At 39.6% G+C, this 26213-nt stretch overlaps 1 long non-coding RNA gene across 1 annotated transcript; it reads right to left on the bottom strand.

The window, feature by feature from the left end:
- LOC124230129 (uncharacterized) lies at positions 1-25293 on the bottom strand. The gene is made up of 4 exons (XR_006886073.1): positions 25238-25293; positions 23087-23548; positions 848-979; positions 1-108 (listed from the first exon to the last, which is right to left on the bottom strand). It is a non-coding gene; the product is annotated as an uncharacterized LOC124230129 (long non-coding RNA).
- Positions 25294-26213: the final 920 nt, after the last annotated feature.

Genomic DNA, 26213 nt, shown 5'->3' with positions numbered 1-26213 from the left:
CCTGGGTCACTCGAGTAAGACAGTAAGACGCTAGCTCGATGAACTCTGCCGTCAGGCCCCAGCTGGAGGAGCAGCACCTGTGAGTTCTCACTGACGTCACAAAGCTTGCTGAAAGTGAAGAGGCAGATGAAGTGAAACAAAAACTTCCCAGAGCTTAACAAGTGGTTTCTCTAAGAAGGACATGAATTTTCCTGAGCGCTTTTCAGAATTCTTCAGAATGTCAGCTATACCTCGCTGCTCTTTTTTTCCAGTTCGGTGTCCGAGATTGACTAGAACATTGACAAGGAGCTGTGCATATTTGCCCGACCTCCAGGGAGGAACTGCAGAAATGTTCTTTGGTTTTGTGACTCCTCCAAAGTCTCTCACTGGATAGCATTAATGTCAAATTTTTACCCTTCCCCAAAAGCTTATTATGAGATTTTCCTATCTATTAGATTTTGAGCTAGGACAAAAAGAATTAACTAGCAATTTTTGAGAAGTTACCTGCATTTTCCTACGTACATTATAAATCATTCAAGATCGCTTACAGATGTCAATCTGAATGAACAGTTTACATTCTTCTAGTTCCTTCAAATGTATCCTAATACAGAAGGATTTTCCTTGGTAATCTCTAAAGAAGATATAGACATTCAGCCAAAAGTCTGGCACTCTCCAGTTCTGAATGTCCACAGGAAACTGTTTACTTTTCTATCTTGAAATTGAAAATAAAATCTATGTCCTTCTTGGTTCTTTACCACAAAGAGATTAACTAATAATAAAGAAATATTTGTTCTGAATATACTGTAATTTCTTATTCAGAGTGCAGTGCTTGGGATTTTTATGAGTTGCAAGACCAGTTGTGACCTACCTTCTGCCAGCAATCACTAGCAAATCCTTTGTTAGGGACTCTCGTTTCCAAGGAGCTAAGTGTGGCTTTGACATTTTTTGAAGAATCTTGGGGCAGAGTCTTGTAACAGAGGTCTTGACAACACAAAGTTTTCTAGTAAAAAAAAAAAAAAAAAACCTCTGTAAAAAGAATCTTGTAGAATTCCTCAGGGTAACTTGAAAGGAGTGGTAAGTCATGTGACCTTGCTGCAATTAACCTTGACTCTAAGGCCAGAGGTCAGGGCTAAGTCCTCCAGGTGTGGGGCTAGGAGGAAAAAGGTGACAATTTGGAGGACAATTTACAAGCCAGATATAATCATCTGAAGTGTTGATTCTGTGTCATCCTAAGAATTTACGGCAGCCGGAAGGAAAGCAAATATGTTGTGCTAATTCAAGCAGTTACAGCTTCCTTCCCTGTTACCCTGTACAGGAAAACTCCTACAGAAGTTGTAAATCTCACCTTTCTGCAAAACTAATGAGATGGTGTCACTATGTGGGGGCAATGACCTGGGGGCCCTATTAACAGGAGGCAGTATTAAAAGGGGCTTCCAAAAGTCTCACCTGGAAGCAGAAGAACTAACCAGAAAACTAGAACCAACCCCACGTCAATGAGTTATCCTTCATCAATGGAGGTAATACCTGAAACCACAACTGGGAAAGGGAAAGTTGACGGATTTTCACACTACTAGTTTGTCTAATTATTTTGTAATAGATTTGGCTTGAGCCAGGAACAGATTTTTGTCTCTTTTTCTTTGTCTTTCACTGATTCATTTATTCGATAAACAATTATTGACCATCTAGACACTGTACCAGGCTCTAAGGAAACAAAAACAAGTGATACACAATCCCAAGGAGTCCATAGGTTGGTAAATACAGGAGCTATAAAAACAAATAAAACCAAGGCAATGAGACAAGAGCTAGAAGAGAGAAATGATGGCCTCACGACCGGTGGCAGGGTTTGCGAAATGGCTAATTGGAGTTCAGAACTTAAACTGTGTCCATGAAGCAGAATGATGCTGAGGGCCCCAAAAGTGATTAGACTGAAGACTATGACCTCATGTCTATAAAACTCAACTAACCACAGAGAAAACAGTTTAGGTGGTAAAAGAAAACCCTTCAGACCCACGCCCCTCTGGCCTAGGCCTGCTTTTCAAGGTCGTCTTGCCTGTGGTTGAATTACATTGACAAAAGCACTTGTCTAGATGTAAGCTACTTACTTCACATGAAAACTGAACCCCTGGGGGCTTCCTTGAACATATTGTTAATTAATTAATTTCTTCTTTCATTAAGCAATAGATCATAGATGAGGACTTCAGGATAACCAGAGAATGACACTTTTGGATCAATTATAAATACTCAACTTGGGATGCTGGGTCATTGGGTGTGTGCACCACGGCTGGCCCACTCCCTCATCCCCCACCTACATATACGATCTCTGATGGCAACTATGTCCCTGCCATACTCAGACTCATCCGTAAGGAATGTTTGTCTTTGGAGGAAAATCACTACAGTATTTTCATAGAGAGAAAAGCAGGTGAAACTTCACTTTAGGGGCAATGTTGAAGGTTAAAAATTGATGTGGGTGGAATTGGAGTGGGTTGTTAGCAGCACATCACCCGCCATTACCTTGACAAAGATAACAGAGTTCCTGGCACGTGGAAGGACCTATACAAATATTAGATGAATAAAGAGACAAATAATAGCAGGGGCTAGATTGGGGAAAGAGATGTCCTTTTTGATTACTTATGTTTTACCTGGAACTACAAAAGGCAAACTATAAGAATGCTTTGCATATGTTATCTTATATAATATTGCCTATTTTGCGCAGATGTGGAAACAAGTTGAAGAAGTTTAAAACTTTCCAAAGGCTGTCCTCAAGACAACCTTGTTAGTAGCTACTGGGGCCAGACTTCAAATTCAGGTCTGAACTGATTTTTTTTCTGATATTTTTATTATGTCATGGTAAGACCTCACCACTTACAGTTCCTGCTCAATGTGTGCAGGCTTTCTTTTGGGGATGATGAAAATGATCTGGATTTAGATGGTAGTGATGGTTGCATCACTCCGTGAACATACTGAAAACCACTGAGTTGTACTTTAAAATGGTTAAAATGGTGAGTTTTATGTTGTGTGAATTTTATCTCAAAGAAATTTGTTTTAATCCATAGAAAACTGAAAATAATTTGCCCAAAAGTTACAGTGATTGTGTTATGGCTATGAGATATTAGGGATTTTTTTCCCTCTTTTTTGCAAATTTATGCTAATGTGGCTATAGGACTTATTCAACAAAAATAATTTTTCAAATAAAAATTTTAAATACAATTAAAAGATTTCCCTTTATCGTATTGTTCTTCCCAGTGTAGATAAAATGACTTTATGTTTGAGCACCCTTTTCCACCTGATATTGATGCATGAATAAGGAAAGGGAATGGATATTAGTGCGTGAGCAAGAAAGAAGGTGTCACTCTAGCTAAATGTGGCAAATGGCCATTTCTCCCCTGTACAGCTCCCCAGAAGTGAAATGCCCCCAATCCCTGAGGGTATGCTCCTTGAGAGTAACAGTGCACTTTCCGTATCCCCCTGGGTCTCTGTGGGAACACCTCAGCAGAGAGTGAGCACTGATTGCCCATTAGTGAAAGCAGTGTTGTTTAAGTTGTTGTCCTCAGATATCTTTAATTCTTAATGGAAATCTTAAGAAATCCCAGATTTTCTGGAAGCAGATTGAATATAATGCTATTGGGGGCTATTTGGGAATGGACAAAATTGTGATCTAGACTCACCTTTTCTGGGTTAGTCATGACCTTATCCTTGTCTTTGAGTTTTCCTGAGGTATTTATGCATCCTACAGAATAGTCTATCAGTTCTTCCCTTTATTGCATGGGAGTTAGTGGTTGATGTTGGAAGCCTCAGTCAGGGGTGATGTTCAAAATATTTGTCAATTATTTCTTAATATTTATTGATACACATTGGATCCAATTGGAATGGCTCACAGCTATGGACATCCAATACCGCTGTACCAGGACCTACCTCCTGAATGCCAGCTCTTCCTGAACTTAGAGGCAGATCAGTGTTCCCTCATTTCTGTGGAACGGAGATTAATCACAATGTAATAAGACACACACACACATGCACACACACACACTCACCAGCCTGAACAAATACCTGAATTTTGTCCTTCAAATGAAACAATCACCTCAGGAGGATAATACATTTATTTAATGTGCTGTCATTGCTTGAAACACTTTTAAAACTCCTCTTGGAATTGCCTTCAGGGTCAGTTTATGAACCACAAAAGATAATTTCTCTCTCTTTTTTATAGTCACACCTCATTTTTGACAAATTTATAATATCTACCTTCATTACCCTTAATCAGAAATGACTCGAAATAACTTCTGGCTGTTTCCAAAAATCAACGCAACTTTCAAAAGACCAAGATTTTTTCCCAATTATGTCTCAACATGCAAATAAATGTGATACAGGCTATGGAAGAAACTAAAAAAGAGAGTAAAATCATATTTTTTCGTGTAAAATTTGGTTTCTCTTTAAATACATATACATAAGTATATATATATAGCAAATGTTCCATAAAAAATGGTGGTCTTTTATTGCTCACCCTTTGAATTGATGTGTCTCCCTCACAGTCCCATCCACAGGAAAGCCTGTCCGTAGCCCATCTTACTTAGGCCACCACGTTTTGGACCATGTGACTGGACTACCCACACCCACCCCTCATGTACAGACCATTGGACCAGCGGTGTAAGCCTGATTCAAGACAACCAATCTGCAAGCTGGCCAATACATGTGGCCTGGTTCAAAAAGATGAGCTGGGCCAATCAGAATCTCAATGCTAACATATGAATTAGGAAAGATGAAATTAAATTACCAGCACTATGGAAACTGAAAGGGGAAAGTCATAATATGGATAGGTGGAAGTGGGAAGTAAGCAGATAGAGGTCATGACTGCCAAGTACAAAAGTTATGAAGGAAAGTAAACGTGGTAAACAAGAGAACAGACCAGTGGAGACAGGAGAACAGAGCAGGTGGCCAAGGAGAAGCAGATGTGCTTTGGGAGACCACAGTGAATACTCCTAGTTGTCTTCCCAGCATTGATTCTCTCCTTGGCAATGCTGATTTTGGTTTTGGCAACTACATGATTCGAGCATGTTAACATGGTAAAATAGTGACCCAAGCCAAGCCAAGAAGCATGTATACCAAACAACCACAGTGATTGGTTTAGGGTTGGGAATATGGTCCAAGCAATTATGATGCATATTAGGATGTTTGTTATGAATGCTAGAAAAGATATATTTCCCAGCTAGAAATAAGAAAGGTGTATTTCTGAGACCATTTTGGAATCACAAAGTTGGCCAACCTTAGAATAAATCTGATACCACAGAAAGAATAGCAGAGACATAGATAAAAAGATACTGGATCTTTGGTGGTATTTAGGTTCTGCTGGATCAAGCCTCATCTGAAGCTATAGATCTGCCTCTTCTTTCTTTTTGAACTTAAACCACTCAGTCCTCTTCCTAGTTTAAGCTAGTTTGATTGTCTTTTTCTTACTTGCAAACAAAAGCATGCTGACACAGTGAGAAGACAAAAACCTGTCTCAGGAAACTCCTCAATTCCTAAAATTTCAGTTTAAATTCTAGTCTATGTTTATCTTCCAAGATAAACCCTCTTTTAAAAGCTGACCTAAGTGAATTTCTGCTTGTTTAACCCCAAGAGCAAATCTAGATGCATAATATGATTGATAAATCATTATAAAAGGATTACCTATATGGTTTCTAAGTGGGTTCTATTCTTATATTCAAATGTCTTAGATTGCTCATTTTAATCCAGAATCTAATAATCTGAATGTCCTTTACTTTAGTAATTGGCACTTTTTTCATTATTTAAAATCTTATATCCTACGGCTAATGATATCAGAGACTTTAAAACTACAGGTTCCCATTGAATTTATTCTGTAAATCCTGAAAAATAAATATTTTTAATAGTAAGCAGCACTCATTAAACAAAATCACTCAATACGAAAGGGTATAAAGTTGGAAAGGAAGTTCACTCCTCGGACCCTCCCTACCCACTTCACAGGTATTGTAACGTAAGTTTGTATTCTTCAATGCCTTTTGTCAATGCACACATGTAAATTTTAAACTAAAGTGAAAAGAGACTGTGCATGCTGTTCTTCAATTTGTTTTTTTTCACTCAGCAGTATATTTTGGGAATCTTTCCACATCATTCTCATTCATTTCCATGGCTGCCTTGTATTTCATGGCTGTGCCATACTTTATTTAACTTTTCTCCTATTGATGAACATTTGGGTTGTCTCCAATATTTTTGTCATATAAATCATAGTACAGTGAGCATTCGGCACACATTTTCTTATATACTTGTGCAAATATCTTTGGCAGAATAATTCTTAAAAGGGAGGATTGTTGGTTCAAAAATATTCATATTTTACATCTTGATAGATTCTGCCTAATTGCCCTTCCAAAAAAGTCATGGCAATTCACACTCTCACCAATGGGATATGAGAATGTCCTCTTTGCCACACTCTCACTAACATTAATATTATCGATTCATCATTAGATCTCAGTCTTAAGGTGCAATAACAAGAGCAACATCTTGAATTGTAGGGAGAATCCCATAATGAATATGATAATATTAACCAAATAATTTTTTTCATGAAGTAAGAGAGATGTAATGGTTTTCTAGGGATTTTGGACAACATGTCAGAAACAATAATAAAAAGACAGTTATGGATACTCAAAGATGCCCTAATAAAAATTAGACAAATAATGCTAAAATAAGGTCTAGCTTTATAACAGACACTTGTCGTTCCTTCTATAAATTATCAAAGCCCTGGACGCTGCTGCCAATCTAAACCCAAAAGGTATTTATTTTAAATTCTACTTCCTTCTCTGGAAAAGTTTGGGAGTTCCAGTAGAAAAAATACTTTGCATGTAAAGTAGTTCTTTCAAAGGTGGATATTCTAATTAATGTAAAATGAAATCAGTAACACCAAATGAAGCAAATATTAATTGAAAGAATTTTAGGAGCACAAAACACTGTAATAGCTGTTCCAAATTGGGAGCATCTTGTAGTTCACGAATTCTCAAGGCAACGATGAGGATCAACAGGATATCAAAAAGACATTATTTTGCCTCTAAGCAAGGATTATACTGTACTGACTGTTTAACTCCAGTGCCTTCAGTTTGAAAATGAAATAACTAATTGTGAGTAGATTCACTCTTGAAATCTTTATAGAGTTTATTCCCCACCCCAAGGCCCCAACAGCTGGGGAATGCCGGTATTTGGTGGAGTGGGCGAATGGGACACAGAAACTTATCTAATGCCATAACTTGATAAGGTAGCCAGAAGCTACAGCACTAACATACTTCTTTCTCTTGGTACCTACTGAGTCTGTCTTTCTTAATCATCTCCCCCTGCTAGAAGGTTTAAAGCCAATCTTCAGGTCTTATGAATGTAACATGTCAGAACATCACCAATTTACGTGTCTTCCTTGATGCCTTGGCTTGGAAGACCTGAATCCCATCAAATATTGGCTGTTTATTGGAGACACCTGGGTGATATTATTTCACATAAACAAAGGAAGACAGAAGCACTAGAGTTTAGAAGCCAGACAAAACACTAAACTAGAAACTACAGGAAAAATGGTGTAAAAATCTTAGTGGAAGCAGCACTCTGGGAAATCTCTGCTTGCTTTTGACTTCAAAGGCTCATCTTAGTTCTTTTCTCACTCAGAGAATACAACATTCTGCAGAATACAACATACTAAGGTTCTTAGCCTGTATGGTATAAACCTGACTAGTATATGCTGGTGGTGACTGCTTGAGATTTTGGTAGAATGTGGCTGTCTTAAATAGAAGGCAAAAATAAAACCCCCCAAATCCTTTCAATGACCCTGATTATCCTATATTTCACCTATAGTGCATTTTATAGAGGGGCTAATCAAAAATCTAAATTCTCTATTTCATGTTTAAGTTGTAACTTTACATAGATAAGTGTAAATAAAAACAGTCTTAAAGCTCTAGTAATACTAGTTACATTCTTGTTTCTCAAAAAAATTAAATATCTAAAAGGGAACTGCCCCATTTTTATTTGAATCTCAAATATGTAACTTCATCTTTCCCTCTTTATAAAAGTACAAAAAAATCTAACAGAGAATATGATAGAACAATCCAAATTAGAATGAGGCAATCATGGCTTGGCAGTATGAAAGAAAATAAAGAAGAAAGGATTAGCATGATAAATTCGGTTTTGGAGTCCCATATCCTTTCTGATGACAGAAAGCGAGGAGTGGAGTACTATTGAAGCAAAAGCCTTGAATTAGTAACGGAGAAAATCTCTCTGGCTACTCCACTCCCATGACCCTGCCTCCAGCCCCCAGTGCACCCGCACTTCCCACCCAACACCACCCTTATCCTCTGCGCACAGCCAGACTTCAATGGGGAGAGCCACTGGATTATGAGCATTGATACACCGTCCAATGGAGGACGTTTCACTCTGACACAAAACCAGAGTTGAAGGTGATGTGAGGGAGGAGAGGGAGATGTGTCATTCAGAAAGACATAGTTTAGATGTAAGCCCGTTTGAACCAATAGAACAATTACAATGAAAGATGAACAAGAATATATCCCTTTACTCTGTTAAATCAGTAAGTCCCAGAAATATGGACTCCGTTGATGTGCTAAACATTGTCACGTGTACTGCTAAAGAATGTCTACGTCCTAGGCAAACTATACTCTTGTTATGTATTGTTTATGACAGCACAATGAAATCTTGAAATACTTGAAATTTGAGCCCTTCAAAGCAAATAAGTAAAATCAAAGTCAATATGATTATTACTTTCGATAAAACACAACTTTGTTTCATTAAGGCACTTTAATGATACTTTATACCACAGTTTTCAAAAGATTGGTAGACTTTCCTCACAACTCATTTAGTCATTTGAAAAAATTTAAGAAAACAAAGTTCAATGTGTTTGTTTCTAAGGCAATTTTTTGAAAGCACCAGAATTTGAATTTGATACCTTTGGGATTTTATTTGTGGTGGAGAAACAAAAAAAAATTTAGATTTCGTATGAAACTGCATCCAAACTTAGAAGATTTCCCAAATTATCTGAACTTTGAAGGCATGGAAATGTAACAGGATCCAACTTTCTTGTAAGGTTTTCAGTATTTTCTGCTGGGCTTTGGGGGTCGCGGGGGAGGCTAGATTTATTTATTGAATGTTGACTAAGCTCAAAGAACCTTTGTACTTTAGTAGTCTTGTTTCTGTCTTTGATGAAAACAAAGTCTCTATTGTTATGTTTTTAAAAATATTATGTTTATGCAACTTCATTGTTTTTCAGAAATGCTGCAAGTGAGACCTGCGAGGAGTTTGAGTCAGGTTCCAGTGGGCCTGATTTATTTCTCTGTCCACCTGATCACACTTTGCCCAGATCTCTGAAACTCGACCACCCAGGTGACTGATGTCACTGGGCTTGGGATAATCTCTTCTTTGGCTTTATGTCCTCCAATGAAGGCATTTAGAAGAAATATTTGAAGGCATTTAGAACAAATTATATTCTCCCAAACTTGCCCTCTCCTAGAAAATAAATAATAAAATGCATCCAGACCAAAGCAGGAGGGGGCAGTGAAGGAGAGTAAATGAAACACTCAATGTGGAAGTTTTATTGAAAGATCCTTGCGGTATTTTGCTTTTGAAATGTGTTTAGCACAGACTTTAAGGGTTGGCAATTTGTTTAAAGAAATGGGTAAAATATTTAAAACCACCACTTTATTTAAACTATTGTGCCTCCTTCAGTAAACATTCAGTACATGATTGAACCCTGTATGAACTTGTGCTTGTGCTGGTTAAATAGAATCTAAGCTTAAAATGAAAGGGGGCTGCTATTGAGAAAGGGACAAAAAACTTACATGTGCATTTTTTTTTTTTGCCCACACACAAGCACTTACCCCCCAAAAATATCACGTGAGTGGGATCCTTTATTAAAATTCCCTAGTTTCCCCCCCCCCCCCTTGGCCTCAAAGTGCTAAACTGAAAGCAAGCTGTTAACAGAAATGAGTAATTATTGAAGCTCTAACAGGCAGCTTTCATTGAAGTTGATTACAGCAGCCATATAATCACTTTTACGGATGCTGTAATCACAGTAGCAGGGAATGCTTCACTTGGTTCTTATTGTTTTCACTGAGGGTGGAGGTAGGGGGCCTGCAAGAAGCCCGTTTTACCACCTCAGTACAATTTCTGCTGTAAAAGAAATCTACACAGCCCTGAATGGAGTCGGGAATCATTTATTCTTTCTTTATTAGCATTTTCCCCTCCCTCACACAAGAGGCGGTTGGAGTCAGGAAATTGCTGTTATTCAATATGCAAGCCAGAGGTTGTAATGACCGCTTGGAAGGGTATGACCAACAATTACAGCCCCTAATGAATAGGGGTAATCTAGTTGAGACTAAACACTAGTAGCAACTCTGGGCTGTCTCTGGTTAAATTAAAAGAACAGCAATGCAAAGGAAGTTAACAAGAATTAATTAGTTAGATCGAACTGAAAACCTACTCATTAGAGATGTTATAGGCAAAGGAAAAGCCTATCTTCAGTGCAATTAGGTAGACAAATGAATTGTACAACTGACTGACTCACACCTGCTAACAGCTAAGGGCTATGGCGCTATGTACGGGATCCACTTTTTCCAGTTCATGCATACTTGCATAGTTTAATGGATCTTACATTCTCGAATTAGACTCCATTCCTTCAGATTTTTACTTGGATGTTTGATCTAAATATGGGCAGGTTCACTGTGGCAGGAATTTAACAAGCGCTGACTCAAGAGGGGAGAGGATGTGTTTTGAGCTTCCTAAAGCAGAGTTGCCTTGCTTAAAAACAGCTCAGAGCAGGGGCTTCTCCTGACCACTTATCAAAGAAAAGAACTGCATCTTAAAGGGCATCTGTTTTCAGATAGGTCTGTGAGCTAATTATTTCATCTTAAATCATTAGAAGAAAGTCTATGGTCTCTGCATGTTAGAAGCAAATAAGTATTAAAAATAGGAGAGTCACTCCAGAAAGATTTATAACCCAGTTGTCTTTTTTAATGACACGCAGGGTTGGGAGTTGTCATGATTGGGGGGAGACGCCAGGGCAAAGTGGTCTGCTTTGCTTTTTGGGGGTGTACCACAGATAAGGGAAAAGAATCCCTAGAAATCTTAAGCCAAGACCTTTCTGGGAGTTGTTATCATAATTATGCACTCTGGTATTTTTTCCAGATGTTTCTCTGGTTTTTTTCTACCTATTGCGTTTTGGCTTCCTTGCTTTCTTGCACAAAGTCCCTGAAAGCTTTCACTGCCTGACATATTTGCTCCTGCACTCTAGTTTGAGATGGACATTCAGTTAAAGTAGGAGGAGTAGGCAAAGGAATTCTGGAAGTGGGGTCATCTGCTTATATTTATGTGTGGGGTGACAGGCTAGGGGTAACTTGGTTCATCCCAGTATGGCGTTGTAGATCAGGAATCAGGAGTCACAAGTTTATTTTCCAGTACTGCCCCGGTGTCTCAGGATGAACTTGGAATAACCTCTTTGTGGCCCATATTTTTGCCTTTTTAATAGAGGTGATCACCAAGGTTTCCAAAATTTATGGATCAGTCACAGGGGGAAAATTTCTACTAGTCCCCCTTTCACCACCTCTTAATCACTTCCCCACTACCAGCCAGATTGCTCTTTGCAGTGGTACCAGGAAGCTGTTTTGGCACCAGCCTCCTTTTCAATTTTCTTTCTTGTCAGTAGGGGCAGAGGACAGATCAGGCAAGCAGGAGTCCAGAACTGCTCCTCAACCCCTCTTCCCTCTCCACTTTAGTCCCTGTTAGGATGCCCCCTACTGGTGTGACAAAGAAAGAGGACTCCAGACAGGCTCTTAGAAGGCAAGAGTTAAGCAACTGCTGAAAGCAATTAGGTGAGTGGGTTTCTGAAGTCTTGGCCGTTGCTTCTAATTACCTTCTGAGAAGGGTGGGTCCATTTAGATTCACTACTTTGAGTTTCTAGAATGGGAGGGTCATGAATGCATGAGTTGCAGCCTTCCACTTGCATTATTTTGTGCTAATAGCAGTCACAAAACCCAGTGTAACTCAAGTGCCCTCCCGAGCCACCCTAACCTTTAACCCTCCACAGTGAAAGCCATTGAGCCAAAGCTTCTTTGACATTGTAGCCACTTCTGCTCATACACAATAAGCACGCAAGTAATTAGAGACTAGTTGAGTTTATTTAACACAACTCCTCCTTGCTCTGGGCCAAAGAAAGCCCTTATGATGCTGCCCAATTATAGGTCAGAAATAAATGACTAAGGCAACAATGTGGGGGAAAGGCTACAGAAAGACAAAGAAAAGAAATGCCCTCTTCAACTGAGAGCAAAGAGAACAAACCATGAACATGCTTAGAGGGTCAGAATACAAAGCAAGCTTGGAAACGTTCCCAGTCTTATGTGAGAGCCAGGCAGCAGGGGCAAGACAGTTGAGAGCATTTAGGGTTCTCACCCACAGGCAACTTGGAGACCCATGGGAGAATCCCCTTGGGACAGGAGTGACAGTGTTGGATGCCCCACCAACTCTTTGTCCCATTATGTCATTCCCCTTTCTACAGCAGTTGGACTTCTGACAGCTTTGGTCTTTTCTATGTGGTTCATTCTCTTCAACTTATCTAGGTCTTAAATTAACCCTCTCGTGAGTAACTTTCCATTCCTCCACAGCAGTCCCAGCAAGGATGGCTGAACACTCGACCAACTGTTCACCAGACAGCAAGCTTCCATTTCCAGATCTATCAGGCCACTCATATTTGCATATATCTAGATGGAGGGCACTCTCAGTTCTGGTTTACTGGCGGGACTTATAGTAGTTTCCTAGGGCTGCAGCAGGAACCAGTTCTGGGGGCTACAAGTCCAGAGGCTCTGGTGGAGAGTCCTCCCTTGCCTCTTCCAGCTTCTGTTGGCTCTCGCTTGCCTTGGCTCTTAGCAACATGGCTCCAACCTCTACTTCCACCTTCACAGAGCCTTCTTCTGTGTGTCTCAGTGTCTCAAATCTCCCTCTGCCTTCTCTTACAAGGGCACTAGTCATTGGATTTAGGGCCCACCCTAAGTCCAGGATGATCTCATTTTAAGATCCTTACCTTAATTACATCTACATTTGGGTAGGTTCCAGATAAGGTCACATTCTGAAGTTCTGGGTAGACATATTTTTTGAGGACCACAGTTCAACCCACTACAGGACTATCATCAATGAAGTTGGTTCTTTAATCCAAGGTCTCACTTCACAAATGTGTTCTGTGAAAGCATTAGCCCCTTGAGATTCTTTGGACAACAACAACAAAAAAGAGGTAAGATGTTCTGTGATCAAGAAAGTTTGAAAAAGCTGCATTCCCTCTTAGAGGGAGTCACATATCACAGTGGCTCATTAAAGGTTTGAGATGTCCTGCAGTTAGGAAGCTGTTTAACTGTGTCAAAGTCATTGTTTCCCCAAACTTAATTGACCAAAAAGAGCTTCTTCTTGGCTTTTTTTTTTAAGTAACACATTATTAATGGCCCATGGAATGCACTGAGAAATGCAGGACTAACAATATTTCAGTAAACAAACATGAGCCTCAGACCTCGAATCTCTATTATCTAGTCTTTCCTGGAGTTTTTCTTAGTATTCAACCGTAGTCCATGGCTAGCACCTTCCATCTCTTTTGTTTACCAAATTATAAACAAGCCCAATTATAGCACAACCTTGTATCACATGGATTCAGGGAGACTGTAGGACTCCTGAAGCTGAACAAGTTTCACAACAATATGACCTTCTAAAGTCTTTTCAAGTGGTTTGGTCCAGTCTGAGTTTTATGAAAGAAAATAATTTTTCCATTATTTTTTGGTTTAAGGTTTTCTCTCTTTTGGTGTTTAAGCTTTGTGATACATGCCACCCTTTCACTTGAAATAGGATTAAGTGTCAAGGGAGTGAAGTTCTGATTTTGGTTCTACCAATAAAGACTTGAAAAGCTTTATGCAAATCACTTGATTTTACAGTGGGACCTCAGGTCCTCAATCTGAAAAATGGGTTTCATTTAGTCTAACAACCTCATAGGATTATTTTGAAGATCATATTTGAAAATAGATATGAAAACACTTTACCAGCTTTAAAAAACCATCTTCTCAGGGCTGGCCCTACAGTGTGGTGCTTGAGTTCAGTGTGCTTCACTTTGACAACTCAGGTTCGTGGGTTCGGATCCTGGGCATGGACATACACCACTTGTCAGCCATGCTGTGGCGGTAACCCACACACAAAATAGAGGAGGACTGGCACAGATCTTAGCTCAGGGATATCTTCCTCGAGCAAAAAACATAAAGAGGAGGATCGACAACAGATGTTAGCTCAGGGTGAATCTTCCTCAGCTAAAAAAAGCGAAAAACAAACCATCTTCTCTTAAGTGTTTTAATTGGTGTTATCAAATAGCTTTTAGAAGGAAAATTGGGAATATCTATATTTTGTGAATGAATTAAGACAAAACTTCTTAAAATAACAGTGTTCATGGGTAAATTTTACTTCAGCCAGTAATACCCATGAACAGTGCTTTAGAAACAGCAAAATTCTTAGTATACCTTGAGATATACATAGAAAGAAAGAGAAAAAGAAAGAAATAGAGAAAGAGAGAGGGAGAGAGCAAGAGGAGAGAGAGAGAAGAGAAGAGAAAAGAAGAAGAAAGGAAGGAAGGAAGAAAGGAAGAAAGAACAGGCTCTCTGGGCCTGGCTTCATGGTCATGCAGCCTATGCAGTGACACAGGGCCCTTTGCTTAATGCTCTGCTGTAACCATCTTGAAGTTCTTAATTTTTGAACAAGGGGCCCTGCATTTTTGCTTTGCACTGGGCCCCTCAAATTACGTAGCCTGTCCTAGGCCCAACCCTTCTTCCCTCATAACCCTGTGAGAAAGTTATAGAGAGACACCCTCCCAGCTGAAGCTAGATGACATTCCAACTAAACTGATCCTGCAATTTCATTTCTGCAAGTAAAGCTTACCATTAAGGAACCTCATTCCAGTTCACCAAACACTAAAAACCAATCTTTGGAACTGCTCCAAGTCCTGAGTCCCTTCATATTTTAAGTTTATGCAATTTGAAAAAATCCAGGCCACAAAGCCAGCTAGAACATTTTAAATTATGGGTGTGGCCCAAGTGTTATTTTTAAGCCATTAAATGAATCCTTTCAAAGTTTGAACTCTCGCAAAGTTACTTCTGTGTCGAAAGCTTTTTAATGATCAGAAAATGGGAATTTGCAATAAAAATGTTGACACAAGCCCACTCCAGGGGCAGAGTTGCTCTGCTCTAAGCAGAGCATGTAGGCAATATGGTAATATGAGCAAGAATACAGAACTGACAAGAAGCAGAGTCTGCGAGGCACAGAGGTCAGAGTTGGTGAGTCTGTGAAGCTGGGATGGATTTTGTCACTGGACTTTGCTGAGAATTCTTGCCAATTCTCTTGGCCAGGACTGCCACATATTTATAACAACTAGGTATCTGCAAATTTTACTTATTTTATTATATTTACTTCAAGGTGTGAAAAAGAGTGTTGTTGGCTCTAACTTCTGTTTGCTCAGAGAAAGATAAAGCTTAAGAAAGAATACTGAGTGGATAGGCACTGATGTCCAGCAATCGTCATTTGTTTGCATAATAGAGTTTGTTCAGTCATTTTTAGGGACCACTGAGTTCTCTCTCTTTCCTTTTCCCTCTCTCATTGTTCCTTTTAATATTTAATATCTTGCAAATTTGGATGTGACTTTAATATTTTTTATGATTTTGTTCTTTCAGATTCGGAAAGCAAGTGCTGAGTGCTTTTCTCCCATTTCCAGCTTTGCATGGAGTTGAAATGGCATTGGTGCTTTCCTTTAATGGCAACAACAATGACTTAATTTATGTGGCACTGCATGTTGCCAAGCCATCTCAGTTTGTACCCCATCCACATCACCAATGATGGCACATCTCACAACAATACTTGTTAGCGCCTGGGACTGATTCAACAGATGGAGTCCAAAACAGTGTTTACACCAGTTCTATAAAAATAGTGGTTTTAACAACACATTGGCAATTTTATGGTAGATTGAAGAAGAAAAAAGAACCTACTTATCATTTAGATTAGTTTTCCCCATAAGATTGTGAAAATGTTAAGAGAGATTAATCTCAGACCAAAAAAGAAAAAAAAGGAAAGAAATATCTGATATGGATTAGAAAAAGTGGATATTCAAATGGAGAACTTCTCAGATAGATACAGAAGGTTGAATATGAGACGTTGGTTTAACCAAACTACACAGATTTACAGTAAAATCATAATGCTTCTTAGACACTAATTGACATCCTTGCCATCCATAAGAATTAGATAAGAACTATATCACCATTCTAATTTAAAAGGCAATTGAAAAAATTCACTATGGTTCAGGCCCACTGTATTTCAGAAGTTGAGCAGGTCCTGCATGTGACCACAAAAATCCTGGAATTTTAAAATTAAGGAAACTTAGGGGTCTTCTAGCCCAGCACTATTCCATTGAGCTTTCTGCAAAGCTGGGTATGCTCTAAATCTGCGCTAATACGATTGCCATTAGCCTCATGTGGCTAGTAGGCATTTGAAATGTGGCTAGTGCAACTAAGGAATTAAATTTTTAATTTCATTTAATTTAAATTAATTTAAACTTAAATGGCCGCATGTGGCTAGTGGCTACCATAGGCGCAAGCACAGCACGGATTCTAGTCCAACCCTCTAGTTTGCAAAGAGGAAGGGAGCCTGGAGAGCTTCAGGCCTTGTACAAAGTCTCACACCAACGCAATGGAAAATAATTAGTGTCGGAGCAAGGCTGACTCCCAGGCAGCTGCTCTGTCTGCTCAACAGTGGCTCCCAGTTCCTGGTCTGTGACAAAGCAGAGTAGCTCAAAGTGAAGAGAGGAAGATCAGGGCAGCATCTCATGTCTTCCATAAAGCTCAAATGAGTCAAGTTTTAACTTTTCATAGTTTTGTTATTGAGGTTGTACTTTTCCATGCTATTCTGCACAACTTCCAAATATAGTTTTTAAACTATTGAGTAGATGAGACAAGTTAAAAATTGACAACTCTGTGTTGGTCTCCCAATTTGTTTTCTTTTTTTAATTTTACTGGTCTGTGAAGCTAGTTTCAAAGTCTTAAAACCAGGTATTAAATTCCAAGTAGGCAGCTCGGCTGACAGGTGTACCCTCTAATTATGTCATAATTTCTCAGGAAGCAATCATTTCTTATACCTCTTTCAAAACCTCCACAATGTATACAAAATTGCTAGACACATAATAGACATTGAATAATTCTTCACTGAACAGAATTAAATTTAAAAAATGATGTCTTCTCTCATAATGCAAGCGTGCAAGTTATCCGAGAAGAGTAATATTTTAAGTGATTATCAGCCATTAACTCAAAACAGATTTTACTACAAGAAGTACTCTAAGTATATAGCATTTTCTAATTCATGAACCCACAGACCCACGTTCTCTCATTTAATCGTAACAATATCATGAGACATAGAATAAAAAATTGCTACAGTTCTTGTGTTGCAGTCAGAAACCAGATTCAGAAAGGTGAAGTGACTTGCTCATGGGGTCACAGGTAGTAAGTGTGGGTCCAGGGCTATCACAGCGTCCTCACTCTGTGGCCATTGTCTTTCTAGTGCATCTCAGAAAGAATGAGTGAGGAGATGAAAGCTGGGGATAGGACAGCAATGCAATTTCAATCAACTCAAATTTAATAAGCACACTCATTGAGTACTTTCTGTGTCCAGGTTCCAGATAGTGTAGAGAACACAAATATAAAAAAGTCAGAAATGCAGCTGTCAAAGAAATTCACCTGAAAAGCAGGCACTGAGGAGAGAGGACTGGGACTGGCAAATTTGGGTCAGGGGTGGAAGGAGAGGCGCAATGAGTGGAGGCGTTCAGGGCATGAGGGGCTGTCCCAAGAGGAAAAGCCACAATGATGGGGAGGAAAAGCCACAATGATGGAGAGGAAAGCGGGTCTGATGTGCCCAAGGAAACAGGAAGGCATTGAATTCTGTTTTTTCCAGATATATTGAGATATAATTGACACAACATCGTGTAAGTTTAAGGTGTACAGTGTGACGATTTGACATACAGTCATGCATCACTTAACCACAGGGATACGTTCTGAGAAATGTGTTGTTAGGTGATTTCGTCATTGTGGGAACATCAGAGTGCATTTACACAAACCTAGATGGTATAGCCTACTACGCACCTAGGCTATACGGTACTAATTTGATGGGACCACTGTCGTATATGTGGTCCATCATTGACCAAAACATTGTTTTGCAGTGCATGACTGTACATATATCACAAAATGATTATCACAAAAAGATCAGTTAACACATCACCTCACATATTTGCCTTTTTTTTGGTGAGAACTTTTAAGATGTACTCTCTTAGCAACTTGCAAGTATATAATACTGGACTTTTGACTATAGTCACCATGTTCTCTATCAGATCCCCAGAACTTATTTATCTTATAACTGGAAGTTTGTACCCTTTGACCAACATTTTCCCATTTCCTCCACCCCTTCACCCCTGACAATCACCAGTCTACTCTCTGTTTCTATGAGTTCAGGTTTTTTTAGATTCTACATATAAGTGAGATTATACAGTATTAGTCCTACTCTGACTGACTTATTTCACTTAGCATAATGCCCTCAAGTTTCATCCATCTTATCACAAATGGCAAGATCTCCTTCTTTCTCGTACTGAATAATATTCCATTGTATATATATGCCACATTTCCTTTATCCGTTCATCCATGATGGACACTTAGGTCATTTCCACATCTTGGCTATTATAAATAATGCTGCAATGAACACAGGAGTGCAGATATCTCTTCAAGATAGTGATTTCATTTCTTTCAGATATATACCCAAAACTGAGATTGCTGAATCATATGGTAGTTTCATTTTTAATTTTTTGAGGAACCTCCACAGGTTTCTCCACCATCTTCCATACTGGCTGCACCAATTTACATTCCTGGCATTGAATTCTTAAGAGTGGGGAGTGACAGCAGAAGGGGCCTAGGGGCACCAGTGGAGAATGCAAACTGAAGTCAACATCTCCTGTTGCCCAGATACTCCCTTGGTTTCCATTGCTCAACTGTGGGAACTATGCTTATGCGTGCAAACAATGGAAGCAGCCCATTTCGCCTCCAGTCATTGTCTGAGTTGGTAGATGTCCCCCTCTAGGGAAGCTTCCACGTTGGGTGTGGCCCTCCCTAGCTGGTTAGCTCCTCCTGTGCTGCCAGCTCCTTCTGGGCTGTACCTGCCAAAGCCAAACCCAGGGTGGTACTCCAGTCCTGGGCTGAGCAGACTGCTTGAGACACTTTTCACAAGCTCCATTGGTGAGCTGAGGCTGGGGCTGGTGTCCAGGCACAATGAGCCCAATTGCTGCATTCCCCCAAACAGCTGCCAAAGAATAAGGGTCTGGGGATACATATGAAAGAAATGGGAAGGTCAGACACATGCCAAGAGTGAGAAGGAAGAGAAAGAACAAAAATAAAGGTGAGGCTGTGGGGCAGGAAGCAAGCGACAAGAAGCCATAGATGATTCACAGAGCACTCCAAGAGGTCTTGAGAAACTCTAGATAGAGTACACCCACGTCCTGCCTCCAGGCTACAAAGATAAAAAAAATGCTTCGGAATTGATGAGACCTTTTCTCCTCTTTAAAATATTCGTAGATGGTGGGTACCATCTCCCTTAGCCAGTTGCTATGTCTTATCAAACTAATGGTTGAAGAAGTGCTTCCTTGTACTAATCAAAAGCCCTTTGTTTTAATGTTTCCTCCAGCTTAGTCATCTGGGGAACATGGGGCCACTGATGAGTGATAAAGCAGGCTCCCACCCTAAGATTAGTGGGCTCTTCCTAGTGATTTGTGACACACAGCATTTGCCGTGGTTCATTAATTCTTTCAACAAGCACTCAATAATTGCCTATGATATTTAAGTCACTCCTACTCAAAGTCAATGTTAATACTTCTCTCTTAGGCCAGTTGTTTGTAATATAACAAAGTATGTTACAAACAGAACTGCTTCTTACAGAACCAATGTTATACAGGTGAGTAACTAACATGAAAAGCACACACATGGACTCTGTCCTGCTAAAAGTAAGATGCCCTTTTTAGAGAATCTGTGTTCCAGATTCCTTGTGACCGTCCCTCTGGATCTAGTCTATCCCTGGACTGAGGACGTCTTTCCCCAAGTTCCTCTGTGACTCCACTAGATTATTCCTTATTCAAACAAAGCTTGCTTTCCTACAAACTCTACCAGGCACCTAAGAAAAAAAGAGGGTTTTGTTTTTTTTTTGTTTTCACTGCCCATCCTTTGCCTTCTCCCACCAGGTCCCATGTTCTGCCCGAGCTGAGCCCCATTCCTTTCTGAAGTGTTCTGACATCCCAAACAAGATGCCATTTCTGGTGCCCAGCTCCTGCAAGAACTAATTCTTTTCTTGGTTTCTATACCTGGCCTTCGTCTCCCACAGAGACATCAAGGTGTCTGTTTCCTGTGCTTCACGGTTTCATTCCAGACCCTGAAGCCAGCCTGTCCCCTGATGGAACCAAAGGCATCTCTTGTCTGTCCATTGCCAATGAGCTCTTAGCAGCAAGACCTAGTCAGTTTATAATTGTTCATTCATTCCTTCAAAAATATTTGTTGGGGACAGCCCCATGGCCTAGTGGTTAAGTTCCGTGTGCTCTGCTTCAGCAGCAGGATTCGGTTCCTGGGCACGGACCTACAGCACTTGGTGGCAGCCATGCTATGGCAGCAACCCCCATACAAAATAAAGGAAGACTGGCACAGATGTTAGGTCAGGGTGAATCTTCTTCAGAAAAAAAAATAAATTTGTTGATTATCTCCTCTGTATCAGACACTATAGATACTAGGGCAATAAAAGAAGGAAGGGAGGGAAAGAGGAGGAAAATATTGAGTCCTTGTACGCTAGGAGTTTACAGTCCAGTGGAAGACAAAGGAACAGGTATTTCTAATACACCATGATTAGTACTATAATAAGAGAAAACACGGCTTGCCAAACAAGCGTGAAGACCATCCAACCCACACTCAGATCCCACCCAAGAGATAACACACAGAGGCCGATGGGGTTGAAATGTCAATATTAACAGAATCTTTTTATCCCACAGTATTTTTTTAAAACGTCCTTATTTCCTTCCTCTTGAGTTTGGGCCATAATGCACCAAAATGATCATACCTATTGGTAAATCGCCACTTCCCTGATTGCCCCATGCCTTTCCTGCTCTGCCACACTGTACCCTTCCCAAGGCACCATCGATCCTTTGCTCCCTAAGCTGGTGCCTGGCATGGCAGGGACTCCACATCCTGCTCTGTACTGGTTGTTCAACATGCTCAGTGTCACCTTTGTGCTGTCATGTTTATCGCTCTTCTCTGAATCTTTCTACACAAGTGACAGAGATCACACTGAGAATAAATTGATGGAGAGATACATGCAATATTTGCTTTAAGAGTAATTTTAAATTTGTATTACAAATTCTCTTTTTACAATACAGAAATTTCACATTGGAGTCAATGTTCTAATATTTGGGGGGTTGGTGATCTCCAACTAGTGTATAAAATCTGATTTGCTAAACCTCCCTTTGTCCACCCAAACACGTCCAGCGAGCCTACCGTGGTATAAAAGGGATCCACTCCATGCTTGTACTGCTAGCTTCAGTACGGTTAGAAAGGGAATTGAGCAGAATTGGGGTTGAAGGGTTTGCATTGATACCTTAACAAGAAAAAAGTTGCAAGAGACCCTGTTTGTTGTTTTTCTGCAGAAAAACTCTGGGAAGTTGGCTAGGGCTGTTCCTGGGCCACCACTACTTAAACCCAGAGTGTACACAGAGGAAAATTTTAAAGTGAAAAATCAAGCCCTCAAAATACAAATTTGTATTTGATGTAAAGACCTTTTCAAATTAGGATATCTGATCCTAAGACTGTGCCTGAGACCAAAGGTATGGAACTTGTACCTTGGCCCCAAGGCTTAAACCTTCTGAAGAAGATCCTATTTGGTTTGGCCCTCTCATCAGGTCAGGTTACCCCAGGAGTCCTGCTTGGTTCTTATAATAGTGCTTCTTAAACTTCAGCGTGAATCAGAATCATCTGGAAGCCTTGTTAGGTTATAGCTTGCTGGGCTCCACACTCAGAGTTCCTGATTCAGTACGTCTGTGGTGGAGCCCATGGAATTCATTTCGAATATGTTCCCAGGTGCAGATACTGTTGGTCCAGGGACCACACTTTGATGACCACTGCCTTACAAAAGCCACAGTACAACTCATTGCCAGTTTACAATGCCCATCATTTTTATTGTCATATATTGAGTTTTTCTAGACTGTGTAGAACTTAACCGAGTAAATCAAAGAGAAAATATAATTTGGCAGTGACACAATTACTAAAAGGTTTACAATTCTATATATCCTTCCAACAGCTGTGTTCTGTATCCTCTTCCTTCCCGATGGATTTGAAAAATTCCATAAACATCCTTAAAGTCTTACTGATCCTCGATGTTTGCATGGGCCTCACCACCCCATGTTTCATTGTGGTCACCCCGGCCTAAACCATCACTTCCTGTAAATGCTCTCACAATAAAGGAGTACATATGTCAGCCTCGCAGGAGTCTAACTCAGAACTTCTCCGTCAACACAGACTTTTGAAGGAGAAGAAAACTAAGAGAAGCAAAGTAGAACATCTCTTTTGGATGGATTGCCTGATTCCCTCTAAGCCCAGAAGAATTTTTTGCAGCCTGGGGCTTATGAAAATCTGCTTATTTGCATGATTTTACTGGGCAAGCTTTTGAAAGCACATCCTTTCCTGACGAAGCCATCCCTTTGTCCGCCTTCTCTCATCTTACGAGTGCTTGCTCTCTCAGTGAAATTCAAAACACTTGACAAGCTTTATATGTTCACTGGCTTTAAGGGCTGAAGGCACAAATATTTGACTTCTGCATGTGCTTGTTTATTAATTATAGGTTAATTTTTATTTGAATCACGATCTATCTGCCTACACAACGAGCATGTACATTCATTGTGATCACTGTTTGCATCAGAGAGCTATTAATCAATCATTAAAAGTTGCTTCATATCATGCACAGAAGATTATTAATGTCTTAGTGTTGAAAAGCTTACCTGAGCTGATGTTTTCAAAGCTGAAACAGTTCATCACATTTGGCATATTTTGGGTTTTGCTTAATACACAAGGCTATCTTGTCCAAATGAAAGTATCAATGACAAAGATCATGCCAGGAATATACTGATGGAGAGATAGATGCACAGAGAACGCGTCTGGTTGAAAGCATCCAAATATGTTTTCATCGGAGAGAATCAGTAATGAAGACGTGTATTTAAAAGAAGCTGGGATAGTTTCATTTTCAAATTTAGTGTTTAAGCCAAGATATTTCTATTTTTAAAAATCCCTATGAATATTTTTCATTTCCTATTTTGCTGTTTGTTCATAGTTTCACAGCTTTTCAGTGTCTTGGATGGTTCCAGGTGGGAGATATTTTCCAAGTTCTAACAATATGCAGCATTCAACCTTCTAAGGAAGACTTATTAAATTTTTTTCATCCGTCTGTCTCTTCAGCAGTCTCTCTGTGCCATAAAAATAAAATAAACCATCATTTTAAAAACCGTGAGCCACGTCCACAGCCTCAGAGGAAGCCTTATCTGGTTGTTAGAGCAGGAGACTGGCTCTCCAGAGCCCTGGGTGCAACGTTTTGCTCCACCACACGCTCTGAATTTGTCACCTACACTTCCTGTGCCCCACTTTTCCCATCAGCAAAATGAGGACAATATTATTTCTTAAAAGTGCGACAGGAATGAATATGTGTTGGTAAAGTGTTTTGAAGTCCTCTGATGAAAACAGATAATGTGGAACCAGCTCTTTGGCCAGATCCCTGTTCCCTGGAGCCCACTGGGGATTAAGGAAGTATCTGCTTTCAGAGGACTGTGAAGGGCGAGACCCTGGCCTCTTATTATGATATTTCTCCTGCAAAAGGAAACAGATCCTTAAGTCTTTGTGTTGTGTTGTTTTTCTTTGTGTTTGTTTTTACCTCACTAGCAAAAAGGAAAATTCTGGAAGATCTATGGGCTGCAATTATATACTCTCTGGTCAAGAAAGTAAAGCACACTAGCATATCATCTCTGCCACACAGTGGGAGAATTTCCAGATCTTGTCAATTTGTTAACATGGGAACATAGTCTTTTATAAAGAATTGAGCAGCATAAGGAAGGTCTGGAAGAATTAAGTTGAAAAAAATCTTTTCCATTTCCCCATTGAGAATATTGGGGCTGCAGAAATACGCTCAAGACTGAAGGGGATTGGAGAGCACGTAGCTTATTCTAGATACACACACATGCACATCTATACTCATGGAAGTAAAGGAAATAAGAATTAGGAAAAAGAGAAGCACTCTTACTGTGAAAATCTGTTTTCTATGATGTTTTTGGAAATAGGGAAGGCAAAGACCTTCAGGAAACATTTTAATGTTAAACAATATCCTATCTATTGTCTAGAGGCAATTTGACAGCTGGGAATTGAAAAGGCCCAAGTTCAATTCCTCATGCACTGTCCTTACTGATGACAGTCAGCGAGCGTCATGACCCAGTTTATCCTGCAAACCTAAGATTGTAATGATTTAATGAGTAGATATCAGCAAAAGTGTTATTTTTGTTAACCTTTGTTCCACAAAAAATAGGCAGTGAGAAACTTGGAAAGAGGGTAAATCTTTAAAAGTCTTGGTATATGGAGGGAAAAAAGGCAAAAGTTTATGAAATACTCACTAAAGCCGTAGAAGTTGAAAGAAAAAAATAATAGTTCTACTACAGAGCATAAGTAACGTACAAAATATTGATTTAGGATTCTCCTAATTGTCAATATATCATAATGTAGAAAAACAAAACAAAGTCAGTGAATCACAAACTGTTAGCTTTTGGATGGAACCCTAGCAATCATCTAATTTAATGCTCTAATTTTACCAATGAAAAAAATAAAGCCCAGAAAGTGACTTGCCTAAGGTCACTCAAGTAATTAGTAGCAGATGGGAGAAAACAATTCAGATTTTATGAATCTGGATCTATTGCTTTTCCCACCATACCACACCACCCCTTTAAAGATCATTCCTTCTAAGAGAGTCAGAAAACATAACTACATAGTCTTAGCTCTGAAATTCTGGTGTGCCACGAATACAGGAATGTTCACTCTCAGATCTTCTATTAAAGTTTTTTCATTAAAGAGTTCCTGTTATTTACTTTGATGTAACAAAAAATAAGCACAGTTACCTTTAATAAAAAGGCTGTCCTTGTTCTTCAGGGCACAAAGCTCGGAGACATTTCCCATCCGTCCTTGCAGTTACACATGCCCACGTGCTTGACTTCCAGCCGACAAAATGTGATAAGTGATGCATGCCAGCTCCCAGCCTGATCTGCAAAACCTCCCACTAGCTGTCCGTCATGTTCTTGCAACATTCACCACCTTGATGCAAGTGAGGATTGTGACCTTAACAATCACAAGTTGAAGGTGGTAGAGCCACAAGATACACGGAGTCTGGATCCCTGAAGCCTGACTATGAGAGAGCCACCTCACTCATCATCAACATTCATTTTAGACTTCACATAGGAGAGCAATTAACTCCCTTCAGGATTAGCCACTTAGATATGGGGATGTGTGCACTGTATCAGCTAATGGTACCTTCACTAATATACAAACTCAAGCACAACATATTTACCCAGTTTGCAAGTGCTTGGATAGCCTTCTTCCATCTGCGGTGGGCATGTGGCATTCTTCATAAAACCGTGATAAAAGCCATATAGATTTAACATTATCTTTTAAGAGAGCTCAGCACAACATGAAAATAATTCTATTGTTGATGGCAATGAGATACATATCTAAATATAAGACATGGATGATTCAAATGAAAGGAGTAAAAGTTTTAGGATGTGTAGATAGTTTTAAATCAGCTAGAGCTGCCGTATGGTTGCCTCATGCTTTGTATTTCTAATTACATTTACAAGGAAATTTGGTCGTCGAATTAGGTTTTGATCTGACAATTCCAAAGTCAGATGAATTAGTGGACTAAGCAAGAGTTCACAGCATCTGGATGATTTGAAATGATGTGTGCTGCAAACGGAAATATGCCATTTGCCAATGCCCATTTGAATAAAAAGCTCTATATCTTCTACAATCAAAGATATTGCAAAGATAAGCCTAAATATAGAAATACAGAGACATATGTGTGACTTCAGACACAGGAGGGTG

The sequence above is a fragment of the Equus quagga genome, chromosome 18 (genome assembly GCF_021613505.1).
Source record: "Equus quagga isolate Etosha38 chromosome 18, UCLA_HA_Equagga_1.0, whole genome shotgun sequence".
Classification (NCBI taxonomy): Eukaryota; Metazoa; Chordata; class Mammalia; order Perissodactyla; family Equidae; genus Equus; species Equus quagga.
The sequence above is the reverse complement of the archived record's forward strand: the minus strand, read 5'-3'. Positions and strand labels throughout refer to the sequence as shown.